Raw genomic sequence first — 16,777 nt, 5'->3', positions numbered from 1 at the left:
ACTTCAGTTGCTGAAGTCCATCACTTCTCCTCATCTCTCCTCCCTCACTTCAAGTAAAATCAAGAAGATATCCACGACATTCAGTACCAGACACAGAAATTTGACACCTGAAAGCAACACAGAACTCTGGCAAATCCCAAGGCAGCAAAGGGAAGCCTGTCCTTTCCTGGTCCCTGGAGAGATCTCACCTCTGTCCATGTCCTTTAACTCCACTACTGCCTGATTCTGTTTTCCATTTAAGACTATTACCTCATAAAAAGAGATGAAGTATGTAAAATAATTTCCTAAGTCAGGAAAACAAGAGCTAGCTTTAAAAAAAAAAAAAAATAGGTACAGCTGAAATAAAGCTCTAAACTCTTCTACAACGTACCTTTGTTGACAAATGAGGGATTTAAGCAAAGTTTTGTGGGTGCAATAGCTTAGCAAGACATCTCTCATGTTTGTCTGATAAATAATGCAAGGAGCTATCTTTCCTTTTTAGCAGTATCACTTAACAGATGCCAACCGGATTTCTGTGTCTGTCTAACAGTGCGACACAAATACAACACACCTCTGAAGTGTATCAACATACAGATCTGCACAACAGATTGCACATTTTCCAAACCTACCCTTTATAGAAGACTTTTGGCCTCGACAACACCCTTTCAATTAATGTCTTTGCTGTCTTGTGATACAATTCAGATCGAGAATTATTCTTCAACAAAACCACATCAGCCTCAAATCAATAGTGCGTATTGTTCACTTCTCAGTCTAAACATCCTTAAGAATTCATACCCATTTTGCATGCTTAGTAAATTTTTCTATAAGCCCTGACATAATGTCACCTTAAATACTTTAAAACTTTCCATTGTACATACAAAAAAATAATTTAGCAATGTGCAACAACAAATACGTGGGTATTTCTTTCCCCTCTCCCTCCCAGTCATATGGCATTCATGACCAAAACCACAAGAAATTAAAACAATTCCAGCTGCTGATCTCGAACACAGGTTTAGACCTCTCTTCTTAACAAACCCATGTCCCTGAATAGCAGCTTATACACAGCTAGAGAAATGCCTCTTTGAAGATAAATTAAATTGCCTTATCTGAAACATGAACTAAGTCCTAATTGAAGAAGCCTTCCCACCACTAAGACAGCTTCAGAAGAGCCAAGATTGACTTTTCAGAAGTATTAAAGGCAAGTCACAGCATGAAATACGGTTCAAGTTCTGTCACATAGACCCTATCCACATTAAAAAAAAGCCAGAGAGTTAATTAAGTACAAGGGCAAGTCACTACATGCAGACAGTGAGGAAGCTACTCACAAGCAGCTCCTAGAGCACTCCATCTGTTTACCTGCCATTCCTCAAAGGTAACGAAATACTGTACCTCAGAAGTAGCTTTTTTCACTTCATGTTATTTTAATGTGACTTCAGCTTTATAAAACACTGTACCTCTGGCACCCATCTCCCCTGAAAACTTATCAAGCTTGCCTTTTTCTTTCATCTCCTGACTACAGTTTGGTTAGCACCATTTTCCTCTCCAAATTCCTTTCAAATTATTCCAGGTGGACACTTGACCACTTTAATAGATATAGGCAGTAGAGCTGAACAATCTCCACAAACAAAGTTGTCTTTTGCCAGCATACCTATGGCTCCACAAGGGTATAAAATACAGGCAAAGAATCCCAGTTTCATACTGCAATTAGATTTGGTACTACTACCTTCCTTTGTCCAATGTAACACACTATGTACTTGTTTAAAGCACCATTAAAAAGTTAGCAAGGCATATCACTAAGAATACCAAAATCCATTATCAAAGAGCTATCTGGCAAAATCTGTTCAAAAGAAATCCAAAATAGGCCCAGCCTGGGAGGGACAAAAAAACCCAGAGGAGGATTATAAGAAATTATAATCAACAGAGAAACAACCAGCCACGGGTGGTGAGCAAAGCACTTTTCAAACACGAAGTAGCAAAACCATTTCTACTATAGAGGGACATTTGCCAATATACAAGTAACACGGGAAACAGTTTCCTAAGAAACCACACACCTGACACCATCAGTGAATGACATATTAAAAGGTAACAGTAACAAAGCCTTATAGCTACGTAATGTTTAACCTCATCCTATCTTGAGGCAGACCTGCAAGGGCCAGGTTTTACCCACCCTAACAAATGCCTCAAGTTTCAGGCTGCTCGCTGTCCACCACCCTCATGCCTCTCAGAAGCAGAGGGTTTCTGTGCAGCTAAGCAGAAATCTTCCTAATACTTCAATAATTTTACACTCTGAGCTCCAGAAAATACTTGCAAATCACTTCAACTGCATGTAAGGACTGAACTCAATGGATTCCACTCTTACACATTATTCTTTTCCAAAATGCCTGTTGGCATATTTCTGTAAAAGTCTGATCAATAATAATATCACAGTTATTTGGAGGTACTTACCAGACAAGCCTGATGACTAATGCCTAAACACACTGGTCAGTCTAAAAGTACATGACTAATATTCTAAAAATAAACGAGATAGCTGCCACAACTCAGGTAGACTTACCAAGAAAGCACATGGGAAAAGTGGCTGTTGGCAGAGGGGTCTGGACAGGCCAGCAACAGCAGCACTGCTCAGGTGCCCTTTAACCACACAGGGAAAGTTAATTACATGACCGTGGAGAGGAAATACAACAGTCATGAGTCATCCACATAACCATGTGCTTTATCAATACACTTCATAATATTAAAGTTACTAATTAGCAACAGCACAAAACAGTGATGCAGTAATTGGAGAGTGAGTGGCTTGAATCTTTGGACCTTTTTCTCTTCTACTGATCTGGCACTTGGAATTTATGTGCATTTTGAAATCCACAATGAACACGTAGGAAACTGTGCAATGCTACCAGCATTCTAACACCCTGCATCTGCTAATTGCAGATGCTTTTGGAATCCCCAAAATACTTTACAGATTTCTGGACATGATCAGCTATATTACCAAGTTTCCAGTAACACCATCATCACTCTCAACTCACTCCACCAGCCTACTGTAGAAGATGAAACAATGGCAGAGTTTAGCTCTGTGCAAAAGGAATTTTCAGGACTGCCACAAGGATCCTAAAGTGCCTCAAATTTTTCTGCATAAAATCTGAAACAAAGTTTATCCCAAGCTCCTAGACTTGCACACCCATCTAGGGATTCAAGACAACCAGGTATCAACACTCCACAAGCTCAGCTATAAACAAATGTCATCTGATCCACTTTTAATTTCAGCTGGTTTATGGGAACTTGACTTTATACTTGCCAGTTATCTCCACCACTAATACTTTTTCCTGTTCCTTTCTCTGCTGTGACATTAGCCCAAGATTTTGTGTGGCTGAAGTGGACAGTTTGGGGGAACTATCAAACTGAAAAAACAAGGCAAGGAGGGTTAATTTCTTAGCTGGGTAAGTTCCCTGATGCAGTTCTCTCTACTACGTTATCTCTCGGTTTCTGCCAATACAGTGTGAGAAGTGAGCAGTCAATAAATAAGCTGCCTCACTGCACATGGGGTCACAACCTAATTCAATTACAAGTCAACTTAAATAAGCGTGGAGGACCCCAAAGTTATCAAGCAAGCAACAGAAATTCAGAGCAATTAGAAGATTAAACAAACAACCTGGCAATAAAACAAGTGGACTAGAAACAACCATTTACAGAGTTTATAAATTTGAGTTTTACACAGAACTCACCTGTGCTTACACACCTCCTCAGACAAATTCATACATGAAGAAAAACAGTAATTTAAGACCTTCAGCTTTTCACAGGAGGCTTCTGCCTGCCTACACATTAATCTGAAAAGGATGTATCACAACAGAAAATGTGCTTTGTACCAGCCCTGTTTATTCACTTATTGGTCCAAGTCCAGTCACTCTGTGACATTATACTACTAATTCTAAACCTAAATTAAAATATAATACTACAGTCTAGACAATTACCCCAAACCCCGGGCACATTAATAATGGGATAAAAGCAATCCAATTTACAAACTGCATTAAGATCACTTTTTTCAGGACCTCTGCCAGTTTTATCTAGCCACTATTATCTAAGAAATACACCTTCAACTTCTGAAAAAGATCAATATCCTTCTTCCCCAGCACAATCAATCTGAGCCCATTTCAATGAGAGAAGATTCCATAGTCTCCAAGCTGTCCCTTAATGAATAATGAGGGAGGCACAAATCAAGCAGCTTTTAATGCCACACTACTACAGCAATGGTCAGAGCATGGACAGGCAGACCTAGGTCACGTCAGACTTCATTGATTGCTGCCAATAGCACTGCTCCATTAAAGAGGAAAAGAGGTGACACGTACATATCCCAAAGCATAAGTGCCACTCAGGCAGCTCCAAAGCCAGCAAAACCTTCTGCACCACATTTTGCATCCAAATCACTTTAAAATGGAATTACAGCACGAGAGCCAGGATATCTCAAGCTTCTCCTCTGCAAACCCTGTTACCCATTTCTTCTGTGTGTGCTTCAGTCCTCGGACAGCTGACAGACACACAGGACAAGCAGTGTAAGTCAAGAGATTCATGAGCTCCAAGAAATTAATAGTTTGGGCCAACCACTTTTTGGCAGAGGAGATCATAGCAAGCTTGACAGTCAAATTCCCTTGCTGGCAGTTCTGCTTATTATCTGGGCATGCTGGTCTCAACTCCTCAACTGACCCAGGCTTGTTGTATTTCCTTACTTGCACTAGGAACTACAAAACTATCTAAAACCCATGGGAGGAAGGGCAAAGATGACTTCCAGTCAAATTTTCCAGGTCTGATCAGTTGAGGGGGTACCACTCTTCCAGTCAAAGACTTAAAAAACTGATTTTACTGCTTCAATATGATTGCTAAGAACAAGTAATAAATGTGAGTCACCAGAGGGCACTAACACTTCTACCAAATGGTAAATGCAGCCCTTCAATTAGGGAGGCTGATAATTACATCCACATCATCATGTATATTTTATCTGGATTGAACTTCAGCCAGCTTGTTCTAGTCCATGTTCAAATCTCAACTACATACTGATGAGGCACTGAGCTACATTAACTGTTGTGGTCACACTTGCAATTCATGGGAGAGGCTCACAGTCTCCTCAGACAGACCAGGGAAAATACGGCAGGCACACGTTCACATGCAACCTCCAGCTTCCCTTGCCTATGGAATGTATGCGTACATCCAAATACAAATGAAATTCTGAAACAGACATGGAGAACAGGCCACAAGTCCTACATCTCATAGAAACAGAATAAATAACTATTCTTGAGAGTTTGAATCAAGATCTGTCCTATCATAGGGGACTGCAAGCAATTTCTGCCTGCAGAAGAGAAAAGGGAAAGGCTGCCCCTTGACCATCGAGCAGCAATGGATGTGTTGTTCTCTCAAGTCTGGCACCAAATCAACTGCCATGTTACAGCCTTAATCTTTAACAAAGGAGGCTGCTCTTTACCACTGAGAAATAGGCAGGTCTTTAAACCACAAATACTATGCTCAGGAGGGGTTGATAAGAGTGTTTCTTGATACTCTGACCAAGCAGCTCTAGAGCCTCAGTGCCAGGCAAAGGTGTGCGCTGCAGCACAGCCAGGGAGCTTCTGGGGCAGGAAACCTTGACTTGTTGATGCAGTTGATAGAAAGAGCCAAACCACACCTAAACAGTTCAGACCTATAGAAATAAGGGCAAAGCCTCCAGGCCCTCTAGGGTACACAGATGCTTCTTTTCCCAGCTTTACCTAGACTGTCATTCTTGTAGTCAGGACTGCAGGACAACAAAGACAAGGCAAGAGAAAGGGAATCCCATCCTTCTGGAAAAGTACACCTTACTCATCGAGCTGTTGTTTGTCTGTGCTGAAGTTACTGACATGTAAAAAGTTACAGTGACAATAAGGCTGGGGTAGGAAGGACTCTGTAAGCAAACTCAGGGGATCTCCATGGGTTCAAGGAAGACACCACCTGTGCCATATGACAGCCTACAACCCATCTGGAAGCCCGTCAGGAGTTTTGAAAACACCAGCTGAGAGTGTACTAGGGCGGCACACCTCAGAGCAGCGAGTCCAAGAGAGTAAAGATCAGCCTAAAATGCAGGTCAGGAACACCACATTTTAAAATACTTTGTGGTGACTCACTAGATTTCCCAGTGTTTTATTTGCTGTACTGTAACATTTAGCAAACAGGTCCCTTTTTCTAGACAAACTCTCCTATAAACTGAAACACAGACTGGGGAACAGCCTCCCTTGGCCACAAGCTGGTTCAATGCCCATCATCTATGCCATTCTGAGTCAGAGCAAGCAGCTCCAGCGTTCACGACACACCACGCTGCACAACACATCCTCCCTGTTCAGGGCTTCGGGCCACCCTCTCCCTGTTCCCCCACCTTCTCCACTTCACACAGCTCCTCCTGACTGCACAAAGCCAGCGTTGGGAGCCCTTAAACACTTCACACTGCCCTGCTCCAGCTCGGATTTCGGATGGCCCCTTCCTGCTGGGCAGAAGTCTGAGTGGGACCAGCTTGCCCACAACTAGGGACTCCAGTGCCATTTTCCCTGGAATCCTATGAGGTTTTTATGGATCTTTGTAAAGGAAAAAGAGTTTCAGTCACACATCCACATGTTCCAGAGGACTGAGCATACAGAGCATCTACTTAAAACACCCAACCGCAATATTAAGACACACTCGCTTCAGCAGTCTTTTAAGGTGATTAATTCATAAACAGACAAAACATGAAGCCCACAAAGCTTCTGCTCATGCAATAACTATGACACACACACTTATATTAAAAGGTGATTCCTACTGCAGCAGTTCCAGGTATTTAAATGCAAAGGTTTTTAACAGAAATGTTTCCTCGTAATTTTGAAAAGTCATTTCTAAGTGTGTTTTCTAACAAGAGCTGTAAACAACACGTAGAAGAGAAATGCATCATGCCTTTGGTGGCTTATACTTTGACAAAATGCAACCAATTACACTCCCCACCCCTAAAGGATATTTTCAACTCAGCTTTAGTTATTGAATGGAAGGAGGAGCTCAAATGACTCAGCTTCAAGCAAATATAAAGGAAAAGATTAACCCCTAATCTCAATCAAAAAAAAATAGTGGAACAAGCTGATTAAGATGGAGGTGTGGCTTATCAATTCAAATCTTTTAATATTCAAACACATCAAGCAGAGCATTAGCACACTGTGACTGAGCATTACTTTTCTGTACAAACAGTCAATTTCAAAAATCAAAGTTTACACAAGTAGTTGAAGTTAAAGTTAGCCCTGTATCTTCATTCTTGTTCATCAGTGCTGAGCAACATAAAGATCAATAAAACACTGAAACACTGGCATTTTTAATCTACAGTCACCAGGCAAGATAAAAGCATGGAAAGGAAAAGACCTCTCCAAAATTCTGCAGGAAAACCCCCACATTTCTACAGGAAAAAAACCCCAAAGAAACAAACAAAACCCACTGGAGAGTAAACAGGATAACCTCATGAAGGGGGTTTTCTAGGCGGAGTTGTCTCCATTAGACTGAGTTAAGCATTTCTTATCAAAATGCAGCAAAATAAATTACGAGGCAGAATATTTCACACGGGAGCTCACAGACACCAGGTGAGTGCCGTACATCCTCCACACGAATTCACAACTGCTCGTCTCCCCAGCTCGGCCATGCCACACCAGCAGCTCAGTGCAGAGCACACCCGCAGCTGTGCTGGGAGGGGTATTTAATTCCAGAGTAGCCGGAGTGTTCCTTTACATGCAGCCCGAGCTCCAAACACAGATGTCACCAGAGGGCACCCTCTCAGTTCCAGTGACCCAGCTTCAGCCAGCTTCTGAGCAGGACTGCAGACAACCCACAAGCACGGATGTGCAGAGGCTGTGGAAAGCAGAAACAGTTCTGCTTCTACAAGAGATTGCCTTAAAAAAAAAAAAAAAAAAAAGCCCACCATAGAAATTAAATTTAAAAAAAAAAAAAAAAAGAATTTACATACAGAGCCCAGAAACATAAAATATTTTCCAGAGTTTTTCTATCAGAGACACTGCTAGAAAAAAAATCGCAATTATCAACTTCTCTACAATGTTATGCTGTGGCACTTGGTGCCAACTCGCTCCAGCAGTTTTGGCACCCATGTGGTCATATCAACTCCCAAAAGCAGGGTCCAAGGCAGTACAGCTCATGCAGAGGTGCCTGTGGAAGTCCTCTGGCTCTGTTATCAGATACTACACCTTACAATAATACATGAAAAAAATGCGTGAGTAGTTGTCAAGCTTTGGTCCATGTATCATTTCTAATGCCCTGTTGAGAGTTAATAATGTTTTAAAACAAACACCTGGTGAGTCAAAGTTCATTAAATAAAATTACGTACAACCAGTAAAACATGCAATAGGTCTATATACCAAAAAGGGTCTCAAACAACTGGTTGGTATGCACAGAATGTTACACCCATTTTGTTTAGAAATAAACACCACCACAGTACAACTAAAATGAAGTCAGCTGCAGAAGCAAGCAGTGATGAGAGAAAAAGAAAATAGTCGCTGTGCATCCCATATTTTCCAATCTTGAGAAAACCTAAAAAGCTGTAGGCCTATCAAACATTTGATTGCCTGGTTATCTACTGATCCCATTTGAAAAGAAATAGTCTCCACCTCCTCTAGCTATCTGTGATTGCAAAGCTCCTTAATTCAGCAGAGGCACAGAAGGAGGGGTGCAGGAATAAGACCTGTGCAAAGGTACCTTTTGTCAGTAGAGGCATCTCTCAAATAGTGACAGTATAGGAAAGCTGCAAATAGATAAACACAGAATTTCACCAGGCCTGTAACTACTGTTAAACCCACAGGGCAAGTAACTCCAAACTATTACCTGTCATCACCACTCATCGTGGTTTCAAATATATCTACAGAATTGCTTTTCCAGCATCTGCTGCCAGGAAAGAAATAATGCTAAACATGCCTCACGTCTAATAAACAGCATCTATCTGTCCATCCTCTAAAGCAGATTCCTGTCTACTGAAAGGCAACATGCTCTGAAATTACCCTGGTTTACATGAAAGTGGTGCAACGTGGCGTTCACCCCCTGCTTACACCCGATGTTCCTCATATCCTCATCCCTGGGCACTGCCCTGTCCCTCGTGTCCCCATGCCTTCCTGCTGCCCTGTCCCTCGTGTCCGCATCCCTGTGCGCTGCCCTGCCCCTCGTGTCCGCATCCCTGTGCGCTGCCCTGCCCTCGTGTCCCGGTCCCCGGGCCCACCCCTCGGGCAGGACCGATGGATAGCGGTATCTCGCCGCCACAGCCTCCGCGCCGCCCGCCCTCCGGCCCCCGCGGTGCCCCGCGGGCGGACGCGGCTCTGCCCGTCCCCGCGCACCAACACGCCCGTCCCCGGGGGCTCCCCAGACAGCGACGGGGAGGTGCCCACGTTATAACCCACTCTTCAGCCCCGCACGCAGGCACCGGGGGGCGAGCATCGCTCCCCGCACCCCGCATCCCTCCGTCCGGCAGCCAGGCCGGTGCCCCGCGCGCACCCCCGCGCACACACCGGCGAGAAGGGGTCCGGCGCCCCGCTCCCCGCCACCCCCGTGCGAGGAGGAGCAGGAGGAGGAGGAGGAGGAGAGGGCCGCAGGTGGGCGGTGGAGCCCCGGGGGGGCCGGGACCCTCCCCGGATCTGGGAGGGGACGGAGCGCCTCCAATCCCCGGCCGGCAACAGCCCTGCAGGGCCCGGCGTGCGAGCCGGGGTGAAGCCTCCTTTCTTCTCTCCTCCTCCTCCTCCTCCTCGGAGCCGGACAATGAGCCCCGCGGAGGCGGGCGCCGGCTCCCTCCTCCTCGTCCTCCTCCTCTTCCTCCTTCTCCCCGCCGCGACAGCGCAGCTCACCTGCGAGAGGGGGGATGGATGGCGGCGGGGCGGCCGCTCGGAGGTGCTCCCGGAGGGGCTGCGGAGTGTGCGCGGGTCCCTGCGCGCCCCCGGCTCCGCAGGCGCGGGGCGGCCGCGGCCACGCTCCGTCACACGCTCACTCACACACACACGGGGTGGGGGGGGGGGGGGGGGGGGGGGGGGGCGCCCGCGCCGCCCGCGCCGCCCGCGCATGCGCGCAGAGACCCCCCCGACCCGCCTCCTGCCGGTGCCGCGCGCGGGCTGCGCACGCGCCGCCTCAGCGCCGTCCCCCCGCCCCTCACCGGCGCTGAGGGCGGGGAGCTTTCTCGCTCGCTCCTTCAGGAGATCGATGGGGTTGGGAAAGAGCACCGGGGTCAGCGAGTCCAACCTGTGACCAACACCACCGTGTCAACCAGACCGAGGTACTCCGTGCCACGTCCGGTGTTTCCCAAAACACCTGCTGGGACGGTGACTCCGCCGCCTCCCTGAGCAGCTCGTTCCAATGTCTAATTACAGAATCCTAGAATTGTTAGGGTTGGAAGGGACCTCTGGACATAATGCAGTCCAAACCCCCCTGCCCAGGCAGGGTCGCTGGAGCAGGTGCCACAGGAACGCGTCCAGGCGGGTTTGGAATGTCTCCAAAGAGGGAGACTCCACGCCCTCCCTGGGCAGCTGTTCCAGTGCTCTGCCACCCTCGCTGCAAAGTTCATTTACATTTACATCTTCACCCTTTCTGTGAAGAAATTCCTCCTGGTGTCCAACCTCAGCCTCCCCCGGCGCAGCTTAGGACCATTCCCTCTTGTCCTGTCCCTCGTTCCGTGGGAGCAGAGCCGGCCCCCACCTGGCTGCCCCCTCCTGTCAGGGAGTTGTGGGGAGCCAGAAGGTCTCTCCTGAGCCTCCTTTTCTGCAGGCTGAGCTCTCCGTGAGGCGCCGCTCTCTAAAGAGCGAAAAGACAACGGGGGCAAGGAAAGGAACTGGCCCCAAAATTAAAACTATTACATTGCTAAGAGCTCCGTTCTGAAGGGACGCAGTGCAATGACTCCTAACGATTTTCTTCTCTGCTCCCACAGCCGTTAGGGAATAATCAGCTTATGAGGGGAAAACAAGACCTTCAAGGTGTTTGCACCATTTCTGGAGTGAAAGCCCTCAGAAAACCACAAGGTTTTGCAAGAGTTTCTCCGCAGTCGCCAGAGTTGGCAGTGCTACTGTCGTGGGGATAGGAATCGGCATCTCCACCTCCCCATCCGCAGCCAGGCAGGCTCCGGCCCCAGTGAGTTATTGCAATAATTAATAGCTACCATTTACACATATTCTGAATGCTTTGAAAGCGAGGCGTAATCTCATTAAACTGTGAATTGACTTATTTTCATCCTGTCGTGGAGTTAAGACAGTCAACTGCTTCCTTCACATCCATGGGAGATGGAGTTGGTAATTTGTTCCTGTACTGGAACTGCTGCCATTGGATCTGTGGCCACCTGCTGTGGGTTTTAATGAAATATAGAGCCACCTGCTATGCAGAGTGCCTGATTTTTAATAGACTTGCAGACTGGTGAGAATATAGGTACCATGATCCAGATTAAACAAGTCCAGCAGGCTGGAAAGAGGGTACCAGCTTTTAAATCCATGACAGGGAAATAAGGCAGGAAGGATTTGTGAAACTACAGGCACAAGTTTGACAGTAGGCAAAGAAAAGCAGTGCTTTTAGGTACAGTGCCATTTCCCCAATTTTATTAAAGCTTTGTGCCTAGAAACATTGAGAACACTGTTTCCTCTTGGTGTTTTTTGTTTGGTTGGTTTTGGGTTTGGTTTTTTACCACCGTAATCTGACACAGTCTCAAATTCATTCTGAACTAGAATAAATGAAAGGAAAATAAAATGCCAAATGCCATCCTGCTACAAGGTTTTCAACAGGTGAGTCAGTGGATGGAAAGATTGTTTCACCAGATTTGTAACACAACAATTTGTAACATAGAAATAAGAAAATATTACAGAATCATAGAATCGTTAAAGTTGGAAAAGAGCCCTAAAATCATCAAGGAATAAGAGAAAAGAAAAAGTAGTAAAAACTCCTCAGAAGGGGGAAGCAATGGGATTTTTTTTGTAAGCTATTCTCCTTCACTAAAGCAGGAGGCAAACTACTTAATCTTGTAAAACAAGCTTCTAGGCATTAGGGGTGTATATATGGGTTAGGTGACAAATTTTCAAAGACATTTTACAATCCTCTCATTAAATGCTTCCAGAAAAACTGCCTCATGGGTTGTGAGGAAAAAAGCAATGTCATGGACCAAAAACTAACAGAGAATGTGTTATTCATAATTCATAACCATGGTGAAAATCCAAAAGAGTAAGGTGGTTTTAATTTTGTTGTAAATACCCTTAAAAGAATCTAGAAAAAAGGTGTTCCAGAAAGAGACAACATTTGTGGGAGACACAACATTACTGCCGATTGTGGGGCAGATTGTGAACATACTTGGAGTGACCCAGCTGTGTAGGAAGAAAATATGGAGATGTTCAGTATTGATAAATAATCATCAATACAGTGCAGTGGGTACTGGAGGGAAGAATTCTGTGTAGGCACCACAGAGGGATCTAAACCAAAGGAAATAGTATAAGAAATGCTCAGGCGTCCTAGGCGGTGCTTCAGTAGAAATCTCTCCTCAGTTTATGAAGATGGTCATGCACGCAATGTCTCAAGAGATAATACGAGAAAACAAGAAAATGTTGTCTGTCTTGCCATCATTTCATATAAAAATGTTTTACAGAATGAGCAGGGAGGAGAATGTACATTAGACTGTGAAACGGAAATGTCCAATTCCACTCCAGCTTTACACCAGAGCCCCAGGTTTAGCTGCTTTTCCCCTATGATTCCAGAATCTTTTCCAAGAAACCACCTTCCAATACTCAGTTGCCAACTCTATACACGTAGCTGCTGTTCCTTATTATTTTATAGGTACAGATCTTCACCATTATAATAAATATTCCATTAAAATACATTATTAGTTGAATGTTGCAGCTGTGCTGTTAGATATTCAAATTACAGGAAGCAGTGAAAGGAGGAAGCGACTAGATGAAAATAAGTGGCAAAATAGTTGGTTATGGTGAAGAAAGGTGCTGTCAAAAGTAACAGGAAACCGCTGTCCCTTGTGACTGGCAGCTTGTGAGGGAATGGGTGCAGAGGGCCAAACCTGAGCCAACACAGTCATGGGAACTGCTCCGAATGAACGCAGCTGAAAATCGTACAGCCCACAGGACACCACACTTGCCATCACCAACTTTCACCAAAAGAGCAAATTTAGGAATGGTATTTGTCTGGCCAGCTTGCAGTATTCTTCTGAATAATTATTTACTGTGGATCTCAGAGGTTCTTTTTCCGGACATATGTATCCCAGATTTTATTAGCAATGATTATTTTTCTAATTCACTGCCCAACAAGCTGCATCTCTCTGCTTCACAGTACCCAACCCTCCCAAATTACAGAGGATATAACATTTCCTCTTGAAAGCAACATCTTGCATCTTTAATGTAATCTACCAATTGAGAGGAGGAAATTTATCTGTCTGATTTTTAATTTCACACATAAAAATCATTTTTCCATTAGGCAACACCAAATGCGTGTGCTTCCACACACAAACTGCAATATGCTTGGAGGAGCAACTGCAATGAAATGTTGACATTGCAAACCAGAGCACTAGTTGTTGTAAATTCTAAGTCTACAAAAATGCCAACAGAGTACAGTTTATTATACTTTTGCATTAACAGAGGGTAACATAAGCAATTTAGAATAAAAGATTCCTAATGTAAGTTACTTTAATGTAATTGACTTGACTTGCATAGATTATAACCCAAATTATTCTACACATTTTAAGAGAAAGAGAAATAATACATTATTATGACTGGACATACCATGCTCTGGGATTAAAACTATACATGAATATAAAGTCAAATTAATTTTGCTGTCTTTCAGCCAAGCTTTCTGAGTACTGCAGAAAAGTACTCAAGAAGTACCTTTTTAATCTTGTAACGAATGATTTGAAAGAGTATATCTTACATTTTGGCATCTAGTTAGTACTTCATTAATTACTAATTGCTTGGCACTAAGTAAAGTTCTTCTGTCATTGCCTGAATCTAAAAACAGTTGTTATCATAAAAAATCATCAGTTAAAATCAGTTTGCTGTAAGATGTCCCAGCTGGATGTCTGCTACAGTATATAGTTCCCTAAGGAATGAGAATATAGTAGAAAATATTTTGTTTATATAACCTGTAAGTGCTATTTTCTATTCTTACTCTTTGACTAAGTTATTCCCTGAGTCTGACTGCACTTAGTTCACACAAGTACATCAGGGTGAGAAACACTGAAGAAATATAAAATATTGCTAAATTTACGTGTCACCTTCCGAGAAGAAAATTGTATAATTTTTTGTTGAAACCGTGTAATCATTTCTCACAATTGCAGCACAGTTGTGGCATCTGCCACCTTAATTCTGTTATTTCCTGATTTTGGAGTGCTTACCTACACAAGTGTGACTCTAGAAATGCAGTGCCATTCATATTAATTGCGCAATTCATATCCAGGTTCTAGTAAGGTGCACAATCTGTGACATTTACACCTACATACTCCTACTTTTTGACCTGTGATCCTCTGTGATGTCCTTGCCTTCGTTACAGGAAAAAAACAGGAGTCAGAATCGGATAAATAGAACATTTCTGTAACTATCACCATCTTCTTCTTTCCTTTTGGAGGAAGGTTTATGCTTAATACATAATACACATATATTAGCTTCTAGCCCTTAATAAGGAGGATGAGCTTCCTGCTTCAATCATGACAAAATGAAATTTTCAGTCCATTCAGTTAAACTTGAAACCAAGCATAAAAAATATTTTAATTGATAAAAATGTCTGTACCAGACAAATCTGGTTCAAATAGACGCTAGACATCCTATGTGTTTAGAGTTCAGAGCTGGAGGAGAAAAATGTTACTAAGAATGCCGTGCTGAAGAGTAGATGGATGTTTCACAGCTCCTCTCACTCATTGTGTTCAACTGACGTGCTAATGTTTGCTCCCAAAGGTGTTGTGATTAACGCCAGAACACCTCCTTAGGCTTACACCTCTGCTTGGTTCTCATTTCCGGCAGTGATGAAGGGATGAGTTGGAATTAGAACAACACAAGAGCACTCTGAACCAGCTTGGGGTTGTTCTTAATGTTTTAAAAATCACAGCTTTTAAGAAGAGTGTATCCAAGCAGCAGCTTCTGAATTCGCCCAAGCATACATGTAAATATGTATCTGTTTCCATGTAAAGTGAGTATATACACCCACACCCGGTTTAAGAGGACTGCCTCTTTACAGCTGCAAAACATTGTTTTCCCAAGGCCAGCAAAGGCTCTTCCACGTCTCGGCAGCGAGGAAGCTGCGCACAGGTGACGCGTTATTTCCTCACTGCCTCTCACACCACCTATGGAATTTTGCACGGAAAGAGAATGCTGTTCTTTACCGTGCTGCCTTCCCACGCTCCAGATGTAGGGAACTCAGAAACGTGCTTTATGTTTGAGCCGTTTGCGACAGGGACACTGCTGGCAGCACTGGGGAGGGAGCCAGAGGCAAAGCACAGATTGGCAGCACAGCAGAGGCTGAATGCAGATGTCCTTCTTTTTCTGCTTCCCTGGTACATCACCAGAGACAGCACATCACTAGAGACGTTACTGGTAAACTGCTTAAGAGGAAACAAGCACCATTTTTTATGTCGTACAAATACCTATCTACACATTTTCCATAAAGGATTGAGATGCTAGGATGCCTACATGATTTATGCACAGTATGGAAGTAGCACAAACACGATGATTTACAACAGGTTTTAATGACCATCTGAAGGGGAAAGATACAGAATATGGTCAACAGCAACTGTTAATTGGAACTAGTAATATTTCATCTATGTAAACAAAGTAATGATCACGTCTGCCACAAGATTTCAAGAGATTTATCTTCCAGGCTCCCTAATATGGTTACATCTGTCCCCTGCTTAAATCCCATGTTCGTGCCATCTGCTCCAGTGCACTTTTTTCCAACTTCAAGCAGTGATTAAACAACTATCTGGAAAAGGAAAAAAGTATTTTTCAATTTTTGAGCAAAATGTTTAAGAACTGATTTTTGAAAAAAACTGGAAAACCAAACTCAGAAAGCTTTTGGCTCTCAATTGTTTCTGTGGTTGGAAATGTTACTAGTGAGATGCTCAGCTGAAGTTTCCAGTAATCTTTACATCGGACTGTACAACAGGAAACACTGCACCCATAGATTCAAATAGTTTTGTTATGGAGTGTGATAAATTGGAAGCAGATTAAACTACCGTTCAGTTAATCAGTCAAATTGTCATTGAGAGGTAATGTTGTATGGGGAAATCAGGAAGCATTTTGCTTTAACAAGAAGGAAACTTCCTAGAATTCTTTATTTGCGCTGTGGGAAGCCTTGATAGTTGTACTCCTTTGAGATGTGCTTTGTACTTACCTCTTCTTGTCCAAACATGGAGGAGCAGGAAGGACAGGGCCACAGCTTGCTCTCTTTTCTGCGTGAGGAGAACCAAAGAACAGCAATTTCACAGAGCCTGTGCTCCTGCCGTCTGGGCAAGACTGCAGCCTGCTGGTCCTCATGTGGGCCACATTAATTAGGGGAGCACTTCACTCTGCATCCATCACCCTCTGTAGCCATAGAATGGTCAGTCACAATCCATCTCTTAGTGTTTATTTGGAGCCTTGAAGTCCTTGAAAGGTATTAAGAGACACACTGAACATCTTGTAACAGGAGAGGCTTGATGCAATGACAATACTGTCATACTAAAAAATTGCCTCATCCCTTCTCTAGGAGTTTTGTCAAACTTTATTTTATTTTCTTGGACTGTTGCTTTATGGATGAAATTACAGCTATTACCTCATCATTCCCCTGAGCTTCA

General features: G+C 43.8%; 1 protein-coding gene across 7 annotated transcripts in view; it reads right to left on the bottom strand.

Annotated features, from left to right (window-relative positions):
* Positions 1-9,985, bottom strand: part of RALGPS2 (Ral GEF with PH domain and SH3 binding motif 2) — a 116,471-nt gene extending 106,486 nt beyond the window's left edge. For 2 of the 7 annotated variants that reach the window (XM_042033765.1, XM_042033764.1), the window contains exon 1: positions 2,531-2,625. The gene's annotated coding sequence lies outside the window, so the exon portion shown is untranslated. Of the gene's footprint in view, positions 1-2,530; positions 2,627-8,703; positions 8,750-9,503; positions 9,599-9,836 lie in introns of those variants that run through there. The other 5 variants (XM_042033768.1, XM_042033767.1, XM_042033770.1 and 2 more) reach the window with 5 other exon arrangements.
* Positions 9,986-16,777: the final 6,792 nt, after the last annotated feature.

Source organism: Corvus kubaryi, unplaced genomic scaffold (genome assembly GCF_017639235.1).
Source record: "Corvus kubaryi isolate FWS band 111438036 unplaced genomic scaffold, C.kubaryi_AGA036_p1.0 37361, whole genome shotgun sequence".
Lineage (NCBI taxonomy): Eukaryota > Metazoa > Chordata > Aves > Passeriformes > Corvidae > Corvus > Corvus kubaryi.
Note: the sequence above shows the minus strand (reverse complement) of the source record. Positions and strands in the feature narration are given on the sequence as shown.